This window comes from Vanacampus margaritifer, chromosome 2 (genome assembly GCF_051991255.1).
Source record: "Vanacampus margaritifer isolate UIUO_Vmar chromosome 2, RoL_Vmar_1.0, whole genome shotgun sequence".
In the NCBI taxonomy this organism is placed as follows: Eukaryota; Metazoa; Chordata; class Actinopteri; order Syngnathiformes; family Syngnathidae; genus Vanacampus; species Vanacampus margaritifer.
Window position 1 is genome coordinate 12,740,158 of NC_135433.1, and position 16,497 is coordinate 12,756,654.

A 16,497-nucleotide genomic window follows, 5' to 3' on the forward strand; every position below is an offset into this window, starting at 1 on the left:
TATAAAAGTACTCCAGTCAAGTCGTAAAACATGTCCTGTCAAATACCACTAGTATTTAACCCAGTCCCCCTCTCTAGTCTGCCCGCCTCTCCTAAATCCCTTCAAAGATTTAAAGGGAATTTTAACAGAGGTGTTCGTGTTTGGGGCAACTGTCACAGCAATTGAGTTATTATAAGTCCAGGATATGATCCAAGGAATGCGTGGAGAAACAATATCTCGCTTAACATGATGTGTTGTAGTTAAATTCAAAGTTGCATCAAGGGGCTTCCAAAAATACCAGATTGGCATAACAAACAATATGAGAAAAAGTGTCGTGATGTAGCAGCTGGTGGCGTGTTCCCGCTTTGAAGCCATCTCATGATGAAGTTCTTTGTTGAATGAAAAGGGCGTTTGTCAGCTTTTTTTTTTTTTCCTTTTGAAAAGGGGCGTTGTCAGCTTCTCTTTTTTTTTTGAAAAGGGGCGTTGTCAGCTTCTTTCAGAACCCTGGCGAACTGCCAGAGATCCAAGGATTGGTCACCGGGATTATCTTCCCAAAATGTGACTCAATTGTGGAATGATGCCCGGGGAAAAGGGCACTTGACTCAATCTCCATTGAACGACATCCTCCGCGAGCAGGCAGCCGGATACTGGGAGCAGGCGTGGTTTTCCAGTTGAATCTGTCAGGTGGATCCCACTGGCGGGGGCGTTGAACCAGATCCGGCGGGCCTCGTGGATGACAGGTGGTAACACGTGTCCCCCTTCTTATGCAAGCGCACCCCGTCCTATTATCGCCAAGTTTGAGCATTTAAAACAGAAAGAATTCGTTAAAAGTAAAGGACGGGAGTTTAAAGGGACCTCATTTGGAATGAATGACCAAATCCCGAGAGAGATTAATGAGCGGCGAAAGGTACTGTTTCCTATAATGAAACAAAATAGGCAGGAGGGTAAACGGACTGCGATGGTCGTCGATAAGCTATACATCGATGGCCAACTATTCCGGAACCCCAACTCCACTCCCTGGCTGTTCTAAATGGCATTGGTGGAACTAAACTTTGTTTGATTATTAGATGTATACATATACTGTATATGTGGTTATAAAACCTAAAATATGAATACTCATTATGTTTAGGCTATATTATAAATATATTATTAAATACATAACTATATCTAAAGTATATTTAAACAAAAAATCTCGCTTAGGTTACCAGTTACTGGTGTATTTTTATGTTTAATCCCCCGCTAACTTCCTTCACTTTCACCTCCCTACCCGTTTTTTTCACTGTTATATTTACTTACACGTCACCTCATATTTTACACAAATTACATAAACCGCCTAACCACTTTGATTCTACCCTATAACATGACAATATTGACAAATGGCCTATGCAGATATATACACAGGACTGAGTCTATATTGTTTGTATGCATAAATTAGTTCTGGTTTCCTGGAATGTTTGTGGCGCTCGCTCACAAGCAAAAAGAATAAAAACTTTAGACCATCTCTTAAAATTAAAAGCAGATATTTGCCTCCTACAAGAAACCCACCTACAAAAATCTGAAGAAAAATTACTTATTGATAAGAATTTTAGCCAAGCGTACTCTGCCCCTTATAACAGTAGACAAAGAGGAGTCTGTATACTCATACATAAGAATTTACTCTTTACTCTAAATAATACAATAACAGACCCAGAGGGCCGATACATTATTATTCAGGTGACTATATTTAATAAAATATATACACTTGGTAAGTTATATGCCCCTAATAATAATGATCCGGCCTTTTTCCATGAATTTTTCTCTCAGCTGTTTGATTTAGCAGCGAACTCTACTATTATTATTGGAGGAGACTTTAACACAGTCTTAAATCCATTAATTGACCGTTCTAATAATACAACATGTACAAGGCGATTACAATCTACTAAAGTAATAGGGGAATATATGGATGATTTTGGCCTCGTCGACAGCTGGAGACTTAAAAATCCAAATAAGAAGGAATTTACCTTCTTTTCCGCTGTGCACAGGTCTTTTTCAAGAATCGATTATTTTCTTACAAATAACTCTATTGCTGATAAAACTGTTACAAAAATACATCCTATTATTATTAGCGACCATGCACCAGTCTCCCTTTCCCTACAAGTTGATTATACCTTTAAACCACCACCGACATGGCGGTTTAACATCTCACTGCTAAACGACGCAGAGTTTGATAAAATTATAAGAAAAGAGTGGGCAGACTTTTTGGAAATAAATGATTCTCCAGACCTATCCCCATCTCTTCTCTGGGAATCTGGGAAAGCAGTAATTAGAGGTAAAATTATATCATATTCATCTTATAAAAAGAAACAGGAGCAAAAATTAGAAAAAGACTTGGAAGATAAAATTAAACAACTGATGGATGAATACGCAATAAACCCAAATAACCAAATATGGACTGACTTACAAAATACAAAAATACAATTAGACGATATGCTAACTAAAAAGACAGAATTTATAATACAACAATTGAGATACAACAACTTTGAATATAATAACAAATCAGGTAAATTTCTTGCAAACCAACTTCAACGCAATCGGGAAAAATCTCTTATAACGGCTATTAAAGGGACAACTGGTGAATGCACACAATCACCAGAAGAAATTAATCAAATTTTTTATAACTATTATCGCAACCTATACTCAGAAAAGAATAAGCCTAACCCTGAGCATATTGAGGCATTCCTCAGTAGCTTAAATATACCTCAGTTAATTACTGAATATAAAGACATGTTAGATGCGCCACTTACTATAAACGAGTTGTACAGTGCTCTAGATAGTATGCCTAATGGCAAAGCACCTGGCCCGGATGGTTATCCGGCTATATTTTTTAAGCACTTCTGGTTAATGCCTGCTCCACTATTCTTAAGAGTAGTAACAGAAATCAAAACTAATGGTTACATACGCCCACACATGAATACAGCAGCAATTAAACTTTTATTAAAGCCAGAAAAATACCCCACCCTTCCATCAAGTTACCGTCCGATTTCACTAATTAACACTGATATTAAAATTATCACTAAGGCTTTCACATCTAGACTAGAAACAGTAATCTCGACAATCATTCATAGCGACCAAACAGGCTTTATTAAAGATCGTCACTCTACTAATAATATTAGGAGACTCTTTAACCTTATTAGCATGTCACAGCGGCATGATAAAAAGGCAGTTATTATATCATTGGATGCAGAAGAAGCTTTTGACAAAGTTAACTGGTCCTTCCTCTTTGCTGTTTTAAATAAATTTGGCTTTGGGAAATCATTTATCCACTGGGTATCAGTATTATATGATTCTCCTAAAGCTACAGTTACTACTAATGGGATTATATCTCAGAGCTTTACTTTACAGAGAGGCACAAGACAGATGCCCACTATCCCCCTTATTATTTGCAATATTTATTGAGCCACTTGCATTAGCCATACGCCAGGAAAGAAGGATTCAAGGAATTCACTCTGGGGTAACAGAACATAAAATTAATCTATATGCCGATGATATCTTACTTTATTTAGAAAAGCCGGCTACTTCGTTAGGGGAAGTATTTAACTTAATAACTAAATTCTCACAGTTATCAGATTATTCTATTAACTGGACAAAATCAACACTTCTACCTATTACAGAAAATTCATGGAACCCTGCAAGCCAGGACCCACACTACTCATTTCCTATAGGTAATTTAAAATAGATGAAAAATTAGGCATAAAAATCTCAACTAAATTAACTGATTTAATTCATTTAAACTTTTCTCCACTTCTGGATAACATTTATAGTGACTTGGAGCGCTGGAATAATCTTCCTATTTCTCTAATAGGACGAATAGCCACCATTAAAATGAAAGTTTTACCCAAAATAAACTATTTTTTCTCAATGATTCCATTTAAACCTACGGCTAAATGGTTCCAGTTGTTGGACTCAGCCGTTACAAAATTTTACTGGAATAAAAAAAAAAGCAAAGATTAGTCTATCTACTCTTCAGAAAAGTAAATCCAAAGGTGGTCTAGAGGCACCAAATTTTATGTACTACTATATAGCTAACCAGCTACAATATATCGTTCTATGGGCACAACCCAACAGAGACACTAACTGTTGGCTGGAACTAGAACAGAAGGATTGTAATAACCTCAGACTTCTAGATTTACTCTTTATTACAACATCGATTAAGCGACATAATTGTTTTAAAAACCCAATGATTTCCGCCACCCTGACTGCCTGGTGGAAGGCACTAGAAATTACAAAAGCCCAAGTGGAGCCCTGTGGGCTTTCTCCCCTATGGCATAACCCCGACTTTCAACTTAACAACCAACCGTTTTATTTAGGTGTGTGGGAGCAGAAAGGAATTACACCATCTCTTCTCAGATAATATGTTTATATCATATACATCCTTGCTCCAAAAATACAAAATAAAAAACGGAAATTTTTTACATTATCTACAAGTTAAAAATCTGATAAAGAAAAAAATTCCAACACTTCGGGGTACGCTCCAACCGCCTGTTTTAGCTAAAGATATTAACAAGCTTTCTCCGACAACAACAAAAAAACTTTCAAAAATATATAAGCTACTTTCATATACTGATAAAATGTCTTTACCCATCTCAAAATGGGAGACAGACTTGTCTATAGCACCGGAATCTGACTTTTGGATTCAAGTTTGTGAAAACGCATTTAAAATGACAAAACACACAAATTTACAACTTATCCAATATAAAATTATTCACAGAACATACATTACTCAATATATGATGAAGAAAATGGGACTCTCAGACTCCAACATTTGTCTCCAATGTTTACAAAACACTACAGACACTTATGTTCATGCTTTATGGTTATGTACTCCGGTTATGCATTTCTGGACTAAAGTCTTAGAAAAACTTTTCGCTATTTTGGACTGTAGGATACCTTTATCTCCAAACTTGTGTTTGCTAGGTGACCTAACAACAACTGACTTACCACATAAACAATTTCAATCTACACTTGTAGCCCTTACTATCGCAAAAAAAACAATTCTTGTTAACTGGAAAAATAAACAAAGTCTGAATATCGACCAATGGTCTAACCTCCTCACAAATCACATTTTAATGGAAAAAATATCTGCCTCAAATAAAAACCAAATATCAAAATTTATAGAAACATGGTCTACGTATATAGAATTTTTTAACCTAATTCTGGTTACTTAATTCTGCCTGTTAGCGAGAGCCACCACATCGTGATTACTTACATTGATGTTTCTGCATTTGGCAATTTATTATTTTATTATATTGTTAGTATGGGATTTTTTTTAATAGGTTTTAAGTGAACTGATGAATACACACACGCTCGCACGCACGCACACACACACGCACATACACATACTCACCCACATACAAAAAAAAAAATAGATATATATATATATTTTTTTTTAATAAAAAATAAAAAAGGAGAGCAATGATGACATGTCAAATCGAATGAACAATACTGAGCTCTAAAAAAAAAAAAGGAGCCGGAAATGGTCTGTTTGTGTGACCTTCAAACGAAGTCCAGCCTTTGGCTGAGTTTAGTGACATTCGCACATTCATTAATGCAATAGGAAGAGCTTGTAGCCAGTTCAATTTTGATGAGGCCAGTGCTTTAGCCAATTTTTCTTTAATATTTCTATTCATTCGTTCAACTTGTCCTTGAGATTGAGGATGGTATACAGAACCAAATGTATGTCTTAGCCCCAATGCTTTTTCTACTTCCTGTAGATGTTTGTTTCTGAAATGGGTTCCATTGTCTGATCTAATTTTCCTGGGAAACCCATGTGATGGTATGTAATGATTAATCAAATGTTTTACCACGACCTCTGTTGTTTCAGATTTGCAGTGATATGCTTCCGGCCACCCGGAAAAGGAATCCACTATTACCAACAAATATCGGTATCCTTCCACTGGTTTTATCATGTCAGTGAAATCCATTGAAATCACTTGTCCTGGAGCAGTCACTTCCGGATCGTGAGTGCCAGGAGGAGGTTTAGATGTAGGCATACTGTTGAATTTATTACAAACACTGCAGTCCTGCAGTTCACTTTTAACAATGTGTCTCATGTAAGGATGCCACCATTTGCTTAGTCGTCTTATTGTTTCCTTTACACCAACATGGCATATTCCATGGACTTCAGAAATTAGATTTTTTAATTGTTTCTGTGATGGGATATATTTGCCTTCTTTCCGCCATATACCTGCTCCATCTTTGTGTCCACCTTTTGACAGCCAAACACTCTGTTCCTCCGGACTGGCCTTCTCCTGCCACAACTTAATTGTTTCCGAAGTTATTTCTTGTCTGTCTCCCAATTCACCTTCGCTCACCATCAATTGAAGTGTTGGGCTGTAGCCCGCCACTTGTTTTGCGGCCTTGTCTGCAGATTCATTTCTTTAGAGCGAGTCACAGGTTGTTTAGGAGTACTATCCGGGAGTCTTTCTGATACGCTAACGTCACGTGACCCTGAAACATTCTCCACGGCACATGTTAGAAGTGCCAGCTTCCTCTGTATGTCTTCAATTTGCTAGCTGTTAGCCAATTCACTAGAAGCTTCACCAGTCATATCATGGTCTCGTTGTCTAAACAATTCATCCCGTTCAGCCTTTAATAAACGGTTTTGTTCCATCAATTCATCGTCTGCAGCTTTTTCAAAGCGAGAAAGAATGGAACGCCATTTACTACAAGCTAACTGTGGTACTTCCGCATGTCTAGTCAATTCCAAACCGAAAGCTCTCACCTGGTTCAATTTGTCCTGCGGGTCACCTTTTACAGCTAACACTTTTTCTAATTTATCTTCCAACAACAGAGTCGCGTGAAAGATTCGTATCGCGATTGTTACTGTAAGATTACATGTATTTTTGTAATCTTTTGCGTGTTCAAATAAATCAGAATTGAGATCGATGAAGAAGTTTCCTTGCAAGGTTTTTATTTTAGGCGCTCCTAAGACACAAAATCAAGCTCACTCAAAAATTGGCGTAAAGCTCCAAATGTGTGTTGGATTGTGAATGTTCAGCATCTTTATACAAAAAGTCTTACATTGGGACCTGTCCCCGCCCTTCCCTGAATCCTTAGAAGAGTTGTGATAAAAAGCAGGTACAAGTTTCTGACAAAACAGAAACAGAAACCTTTTAACACATTCCTTTCTCACGGAAAGAGAGAGGACAAAGTTCAAAGAAAGTTCAAAGAAATCATTATCACAGCCTTATTCATCAAGCTAAACATGGTTATATTTTACATTTACACATGTATAACTAAATTCAAAACAGTTAAAATATAAATTGAAACAGTTAAATGTCAACATTACCATTCCAATCCACATCGAGATTACCACCATTTACAGTCAAAACAGGTGCCTGCAAATCTTGCAGCATCTGAATAACAGTACTATATGGTGATTTAGTAAACGGGTTTATAGGGTCAAACTTATTTCCCATGTGAGCTTCCACGTACGCTGGATGGGCTGTTAGCTTAGCATCTGAATTAGCCTCTTTGTCATCAGCAGTTTTTATCACAGACATCCGAGTGATCTTTACAGAGCTACCCAAAGCTAACATACTAGCATTAATCACCATTTGATCCACTTTCTTACAGTGTTGTCTGATTTTTCTTCCATTTGAAGAAAATATAGATGTATCTCGTACCTGTTTATCCAGCGTTTGCCGTTTCTTTACACATGCAAGTTCAACCGATTTCATCAATGATATCAAGCAAACCGTAGATTGTAACGGTGGGAACCATCCTTTTTCAGAACAAGTGCGCATCCAGTCGTTTAAGAAATTCAATTTACGTCTTTGTTTTGTGGACAATGCTCCGATGGCGACACCGGAAGCATTATCAACTTGTGCAACCAACAACATGTTCCGAGTATGAACCGGAAGTACATTCAGGTCAAACCACTCGGCGTCACAGTCAAAAATGGCCTCCATAACTTATGTTAATTATATTCAAGTTGTATCAATATCTATTAATTCAGTAACGTCTCACTTGTGGTACCACAATCCAATAGGTTAAAATTATTCAGCAACATTGTTCATTACTCCCCCAAAAAATAAAAAATAACTACAGACGAACATAAAATATCTCCAAAGAGCACAGACTCATTTAATAAAATACAACGTGCCTTCGTTGAAAAATAAATACATCCGGATCCAGCGATTTCTTAGTAATGGCATAATAAAGCCGTTACGTCAACCTGTTCCTCTTAATGCTGTTTTACTTCAGCTGCGCATAATCCAACGTGACGGTACTTCCGTAAACAACGACCGTCACCACGTACGTATATAGTTGTCGTAGTAAAATCCAAAATCAAGGACTTCGCGTCCCTCCGTAACAAAACACGACTTCAAACTCTACTAATACTTGTTCACTCAGATCTCATATACAATTTAATCAATTTAAAAGACGAAAACCAGTTGCAGCGATCCCAAACAGACAGAATTTCTCTACGTGGATAAACGTGTCCACTTAAGGAAATTATGAATTATTTGCTACAAATATCTTTGTATCATTGTTCATCTACCGGTGTCTTCAACATATAAGCAATATAGTAAAATGTTCTTTTCACCAGATGGCAGAGGGTGCAATTAACTTGTATCCGCCTCTTATCATTCACAAAAAGAAAACCCACAGTCATTACAAGACCATTGTCCCAGAAGCATTCTCTCTTGTCAATATGTATTTCAGCAAATTCCAATCTCATCGGTTTTTAGTTATTTCAGTGATGATGTCAGTGACATGTTTGCCTGTTCCCCGTGTACAAAGAAAGCAACACTGTACCTACTTGAAATAAAACAGAAGGCTCAGAAACGCTCTGGGGAGGCTTTTTTAAATCCGGCATGTGGTGAGTTGAATCTGTGTTGGGTGCAAAGAAATCTTCAGCCTATCAAGGCATTCTGGAGCAAAATGTGCTGGCCGGGGTCTGAAAGCTTGGTCCAACAGGATAAAGACACACAGCTAACAAAAAAAGACAAACATATCAAGGCATGTTGATTTGTATAGTCCTAAATCAAAAATGAATCTCAAAGTGCTCCACAGACCCTCAGTTCACAACAATCAGAGACATTCTAATCCAGGAGGACCAGGCTGCAATGGATGTGAGTGTGTTCAACAATTATCACATCGTATGATGTTGTACAAGCTTAGTTAAAAAAGCATGAGAGTCCATTGAGGAAGTGGATATTCCTCAGATCGTGCCCCGGTTGGTCAATGCAAAACCCTTACAGCAACGGCCTCAATTGTCACCAACTAACAAGAGAGGAGAGGGCACGAGAGATGAGAAGCGGCAGTAAAACAGGCCAAAATGTAGGCATCAAGGGTTAAGTAGGGCAAGAGCTAACTTGCATACTAGGTAGGATGTTTAACTCTTTGACTGCCAACCATTTTCAGAAAAGAGAACATGTGGGTGCCAGCTGATTTAGAGCATTTTGACTGATCTTTCAAGGTCCACAGAAAATGTTTTGTTTGGACTATGGAAACACAGATACTACCAAATGAAAGATTGAACTCTCATCTTTCATCAGCAAAAAATAAGTTTGTTTCTACCTCATTCAGTTTTTCAGTAATCAACAATAGAAAATAGGTTAGTTTCACCCAAATGCTCTGTTTTGGACCAAAATACGTAGAAATCAAGCTTTTTGTGAAACGATATTATTTCATGCACTCTAGTGAATTTGACACTTTTTTTCCCCATGAATGATGCCACAAACACCTAAACAGTGCTTTACTTCTATAAAACACTACCACCAACAATGAAAAAGTGTTTTTTGATAGCAAAATAAGTTTATTTACATTCAACAGTGTAACAATTTGACAAAACAATTTGGCAAACTATTTACAACTGTGCAACTGTGCATGTGTGGTGTGTGTATGTGTTACTATTTACAATTGTGTGGATGTTTCAACTACACAATTTTTCTTTTTGTGTGGTATATTGTGTAACACTCCCCTGCGTGCAAGGGGACGCAGCGGGATTTGCACCACAGATTAGTTTCACTGCGATTGCCCCTTCGCGTGCTGACCCTACACTTTCTTACCGGCCTTTTTTTCCGGGGAGTAGCAGGTATGTACTGCAGTGTGTGTTTGGCCATGTTGCCATCAAGTCTACTCTCAGGATCATGATATGGTGACCTGGTGTTACGTCTGGCTTCCTCATGCCCTTCAGTTCCTATACCTGCAACAACTTCCTCCTCCTCCTTGTCTTGTGGTAACAGCCACCATCTCACCACCTAGCCGGATAAACTCCAAAAAGTGTTGGCACTTCCCAGGATTTTTTGTTTTGTGCAGGATATATGCATTGAACATGCATTTTTTTTTAAATAGATAGGCAACACATTTTTTGTGCCATTTCAATGTTTTCCGCGTGAATGGAGGGTAAGAGAAGTTCTGATCCATCTTATCCACTCCATTCATGGTGGCATCGTAGTCCAGAACCAGTGTCTTCTCCGTGATCAGACTGTACCCACTCCTCCGATGAATATGCATTGGACTCAGGGTACTCTTCATCGTCCGATTGAACGTCCGCCTGTGCATAAGTGCTCGGTTGTGCACCACGTTTTCCGGCATTAGCATCGCTAGCCGGTGAGGCTTTACGACGTGGTTGAAGCCGCCACGTCAACGCATCAACTTCGACGTCAACCTCGGAGTCACCATCATCATCATCATCAATTTGCTCTTTAGCACTGGTCGATGCTTTTCGTCTTTGAAAAAAATGCTCAAGTGTGAGCTGCTTGCAACCGGTCGCCATTTTCGCTTCCTCAGCCATTCTCCCCTCAACACTCTAGCTCCGCCTCACGTCTTCTACTATTGACTCCTACCCGATCTTGTCCAAAGAGAGTCATCGCTGCCATCTAGTGCCCATAAATAGTCATTATACTAACTCGATCTGCTTGATACTTTTAGCACAGATGACCAAGGCTTTCCTCCACCCGTTTCCATTAAAAAACATAGTTAACGTCTTTTAACGTTTTTGGCGGCACTCATTTGGATTTTACTAAACGTTATTAAACGTTTTTGGCGTTCAAAGAGTTAACTAAATGTGAGAGGGTAAAATGAATTTCAGGATTAGCTTTCAACTTTTCTGCTGAGGAAGCCGCTCTAATTTCCTCGGTTAGGGCTCTGGGTGGCAAGGTGGTAGCATCTAGTGATGTTACGCTCGAAGCAGACACTCGGCAGGTGTCGAGCGCTCGTGACAGAAGTATCACAATAGGTCATCTCGCTGGATCTGGTGGAACATCTAGTGACTGGTTGGTGGCCTGTTGGTGGCGTCCGGGAAACTATTTACCAATTCCAAATGATTGGTACTAGCTGCAACTTACACACAGACATTCCTCAAGATGAACTGAGCGAGGAGTGTGCAGATTTAAGTCTGAGATTGATAACGATATGAAACAATGACAATCATAATCAATGTATATGACTGATGCGTATAGTAAGAATCGATGGGGACGGGTTACTAATAAGCCATGGCTTCTACCCGTCAGCCCTTCTTTCGGATGTCAATGTTGCAAATGATATTATGTGATCAATGTAACCTGTGATAATGTGTCCGAAAAGGAAAAAATGAATAAAACAAACAAACTCCTGGTGTGTTGCTGGTGTCAGGTGGAATCCTCGTACCTTCAAGCCATTTTTTTGCGCCCTTTGGTCACACCAAAAATACATTAGCCTATAATGGCCAGGCTTGGGGAGTAATGGAATACAGGTACCGCAGTTATGTAATCAAATTACTTTTTTTTTCTTTTTTTTTACTGTATTCCATTACATGTAATCAGATTACAGGTACATTTATTAAAAATGGGGATTACTTCAAAGGATTACAATTTCTCCGATGAGAGAGTGTGCGAAAGAGGGCGAGGGCGAGAGAGAGAGGGACAGGGAGCGAGAGAGAGAGCGAGGGAGAGACAGAGCGAGAGAGCACGGCTGCACGCCTGCACGTGGGACCGTTGCTACATGTCGGGGAGGTGGGGACAAATGAACTGACTAGTCGTGTCCTCCACACGCGGGCAGTTTGAAAAAGCTTTACGGACGGGAGGAGGAAATGGCGACCGGTATTCGCTGCAACTCATTCGTCCTTCTGAAAGCGAAAATTTAAGCTGAGAGTCCAGAGACATGCTACGCGCTGTAGCTTCTTGCTAGCTAGCCTGCTAGCCTACAACCATAATGTGAGTTATACCTTCCAAACAAATGTTCTTCACACTAATTCACTATTTAAACATCATACACAACATATACACGGCTAAACGCATCATCATCTTCATTGGATCTATCTATCTATCTATCTATCCATCTATCTATCTATCTATCTATCTATCTATCTATCTATCTATCTATCTATCTATCTATCTATCTATCTATCTATCTGTGAGGTGTGGTTGCTTTCAGTGATAGTTTCGAAAACATTATATGGCCTTCAATCTATCTATCTATCTATCTATCTATCTATCTATCTATCTATCTATCTATCTATCTATCTATCTATCTATCTATCTATCTATCTATCTATCTATCTATCTATCTATCTATCTATCTATCTATCTATAGCCTACATGCTTTTTAATTACACAAGGATTTTTACTATTTGTAGAACTAAAATGGCTCACATGATAGAGTGTCTGCCTACCAAGCAGAAGGTTGTGAGTTTGCTACTCAACAGTTTAGTAACTTTTTTAAATAAATAAATAAATAGACTGGGAAAATGTACCCAAAATTCTCCTTGCAAAATTTAAAATATAATAAAAAAAAGTTTAGTAGTTTTTTGTTTTTTTTTTACAGTGGAGGTGAAGTTAGATTATTACACAATAGATTAATTTGCAATTACACATATTGTAGGCATTCATTCACACACTATATACACTGATTTATAAAATAAATCAAATCACCTAACGTATCATCTCCAAAGCTGGAGATGTCATAGGAACGACTGAAACCAAATGCTGCAGAAATTACGTTTTCCGTGAAACATCCAAATCCCCGTCCCAGTGTCACAAGCATTTTATTCAAATACCATCGTCAATTTTCTGTTGCACAAGCATTTCACTTTTTCATTTAAAACTGACACAGGAGTGTCTTATTTCTTAATGACATTTTTCCCTATTGCTGAATGTAAATGAAATATATTTTTGTCCAGCAGATGTCACTACATTGAATTATATCAAATGCCTCGAAGCACTGAAACACTTCAACACAATTGCGCCAGCGGTACAGAAAGCAGTGGTGAAGCAGTGTCATGACTCACCACACTGATTCGTGGCAAATGCTTCATAACACTGAACTATTTAGACACATTGCTTCATATTGATTCACTGCTTCAGAAAGCTTCGGTTTCTCCTTCACGAGTAGCATTACTTGTCCTCGGTACTGGCGGACCGGGTTCGCTTCCCAACCAAAGTTTGTTTGTGTAAGTGTGTGTTTGTGGATAATAAAAAAAAACTATTCCTCAGGTAGGGCATTCCAGAATGGTTGAGAAAAAAAAAATCACACTATTCTCAAGAGCAGTGCTGGGCGATATGACAATATTTATCGTGAAGACGGTAGAAAAAAAAATATTGTGTCATTTTCTTCCTATCGTGTCTATCGTCATTTGTCACTTACAGCAAAAGAAAAAAGAAGTGACCGAGAACGCTTGTTTGACAGCCGAAAGCATTTGTTCTGCATACTTGTTTTACACAACTGTCATCAAGTGGCAGCCTAATCAAGTGGACACGGCAGTGAATTATACATAGCCGTCATACATTACAAGTTTACAGTGCCAAAGTAAATCTAACATCCATCCATTATCTGAACCGCTTGTAATCAATGAAAATTAATAGAAAACGAGGTGGGTAAATGCAAATAACTTCTACTTTGAAAAACAACAAACCTGTAATTATTAATTAACTTTTCTTTTTTTTTTAACCCACCTCAAAGCATGCTGGGTACTCCTTTCGGCCCATTGAAATAACTTAGTGACAACTGTGTAAAACAAGCTTAGCCGTTTGCGGGTCTAAATGTGCAGTTTTAGCATAATTAAAACACAGATTTTTATGTTTATCTGAAAATTGGACGGCGGAGAAAGCCCCCAAAAGCTTCGCTGGGATGCTTACGTTACCTACGAGCGGTGGTACTCAAGTCGAGGCGAGATCGGTTCTACTACTTACGTCGCAGCATAGCAACGAGCTTCGGCTGCTTAATACTGCAAATAAATATGTTGCGCTTCCGCTCCTAAGTTAGTAATCACAGCCTCCGTGACGGCGTATAAGAAACACTACTTCAGTTACAAGTATCGTAGTTCACACAACCAGATTACGAAGCGTGATTAACGGGGAAAAGACATGGAAGCCTTGCTATGCTAACCGCTTTGCTAACTGGCTAACATTATCGTGAAACTGACATTAATTTAAGATCGATTACACTTTTTAAAAAGTTCTTGCTGGTACCGCGATAAAGGGAAGCGCGTCAAACTTTCAATAGCAAAACAGCTGGCCTTTTAATGAGTCTCTGGGGAGAAAAAGTAGCTTAGCTAAACAGGAAGTGATGTGAACTGAAACTATGTCATCGTATATCGTTATCGTGCTATAAAATAGCCTATATCGTGATAGAAGTTTTTTTCCATATCGCCCAGCAATACTCAAGAGTCCTGATGTTACGACGGCGAATTAGCAATGGTGTCATTAGACCTATTTTACGGGGCTCGAGCCTACCTAAGATGTTCCTAAGCCCTCCCTAAATGAATTGGTTGTGTATTTATATATATATATATATATATATATATATATATATATATATATATATATATATATATATATATATATATATATATATATATATATATATATATATTGTTTTTTTTACTAAAAAGATCAAAAACCAGAACGCAAACAGAAATGAACTAAACATTCAGGCACATAACCTCATTATTCATGTATATATAATCATAAATCTGTTGGTTTCCCTTTACTTCAAAGTGTAAGCTCGTCCACGCTTCTTGTGTGTCATTATACAATCCATTCCACTTAATCATGTCAAAAACGTCCTTATTAGTAATGACCCAGTCCATGCTTTCACTGCGTCGACTGCGACCATGCTTGCAGTTGAACATGCCTTTGTCAGCCAAGTGTTCCAAATACGCCAACTACAAGCAGCCTTGAGGAAAATAACGTGACGGATGGACTGTAATTAATTACTTATATGATCAGAAATCAATTGATTTCCTTCACTTCAATAGTACTGTAAATAGCAAGAGCCTTTCCCAGGGCAAACAAAATGGACAAATGAGACATGTTTGAGATCTCAAACATGTCTCATTTACTTCTCCTAGACAACAATGAGATTGGTGTGAGACCAAACTGAGACTAAGGTGTGTTGCTCCTGTGTCTCATCTTTTTCTCAGGAGCAATATCATGCACTTAATCTCAAATTAGTCTCCTTTGGAGTTTTGGATAATATCTCAATAAAGTCTCACATATTTCTCAGTGTTTCTCAGTACGCCGCTTGTGTCTTGTCCAGGTTGTCTGGTCAATTTGTTTGTACTATTAGTTCTATAGTTATACTATATCTTATATACCATATATATACTATATATATATATATATATATATATATATATATATATAATACTGTATATTACCTACATAATGTACAGTGCAAAAAAATATTTTAAAGAAGTTAAAAAGAAAGTAAAAAAAAAACACTTGTTTCTGGGAAACAACAAAATGTGAATGGCTCTGCTGAATCAGAAATGCACTACTCAAAATTGCATATCATAAAAATACAGTTTAACCTAATTCAGAAAAGGGTACCAGGTAATCAATTATTAGCCGTGTGATATAGTTTCACTTTCAACTTCTTCTGGAGTGTTTTGTAATTGCATGCTCCTGGTTTGTTTGTTTTACACTACTACAAATACTATTGCTATTTGACAGTGTTAGTTTTATGTTAATTTTGTTTTCAGGTCCAATCAATAGTTTCTGCTCAAACAATCAGACTTTGTATTTATTGTACGTAAATGTGCAAAGTATGTGCATGTCACGTGCCGGTGAGAAGTTCTTCAAAGGTAAACAGCAGTCACCATTTTTTGTTGTGAATCAAGAGTAAGTATATTTTTTCCCTTTCGTTTTACATTTGATATTTTGTAGCTTCATTATGCATTTTGGTCTTTTCTATTTGACACAGACATTGCTGTTTGTGGTTTTCTAGAATTTTCCTCAGTAGTTATTCTTTTAATGCCATAATATTTAGTTAGGTGCTGGCGAGACAATCTTTTTCCATCTGACCAGAGCTTCAATTCAATAAAACAAATGAATGAATAATATGTTGGATCGCTGGATCGCTGTTTCACAGTTACGCCACCAGGTAGCGCGCCATGTTTCTAACCAGACAGACACAGCCATACATCGCGTAGAAGAAGAATCTCCACTTGCCAACAGCCGTGCTTTTGAGTCTGTGGCTGTGAGCGGGAATCCAAAAGTGGCATTGTTTCAGGTTGGTAAAATGTCCATTAAAATAAAACAAACAGAATGT

The 16,497-nt window shown here is 37.9% G+C and overlaps 1 protein-coding gene and 1 long non-coding RNA gene across 6 annotated transcripts in view; both read left to right on the forward strand.

Moving 5' to 3' along the window:
* elfn2b (extracellular leucine-rich repeat and fibronectin type III domain containing 2b) overlaps positions 1 to 16,497 on the forward strand; it is a 133,594-nt gene that overhangs the window by 25,093 nt on the left and 92,004 nt on the right. For 4 of the 5 annotated variants that reach the window (XM_077557769.1, XM_077557772.1, XM_077557767.1 and 1 more), the window contains exon 1: positions 15,784 to 16,458. The gene's annotated coding sequence lies outside the window, so the exon portion shown is untranslated. Of the gene's footprint in view, positions 1 to 15,783; positions 16,459 to 16,497 lie in introns of those variants that run through there. The other variant, XM_077557766.1, reaches the window with a different exon arrangement.
* Positions 492 to 6,633, forward strand: LOC144044466 (uncharacterized). The gene is made up of 2 exons (XR_013291276.1): positions 492 to 719; positions 5,840 to 6,633. It is a non-coding gene; the product is annotated as an uncharacterized LOC144044466 (long non-coding RNA).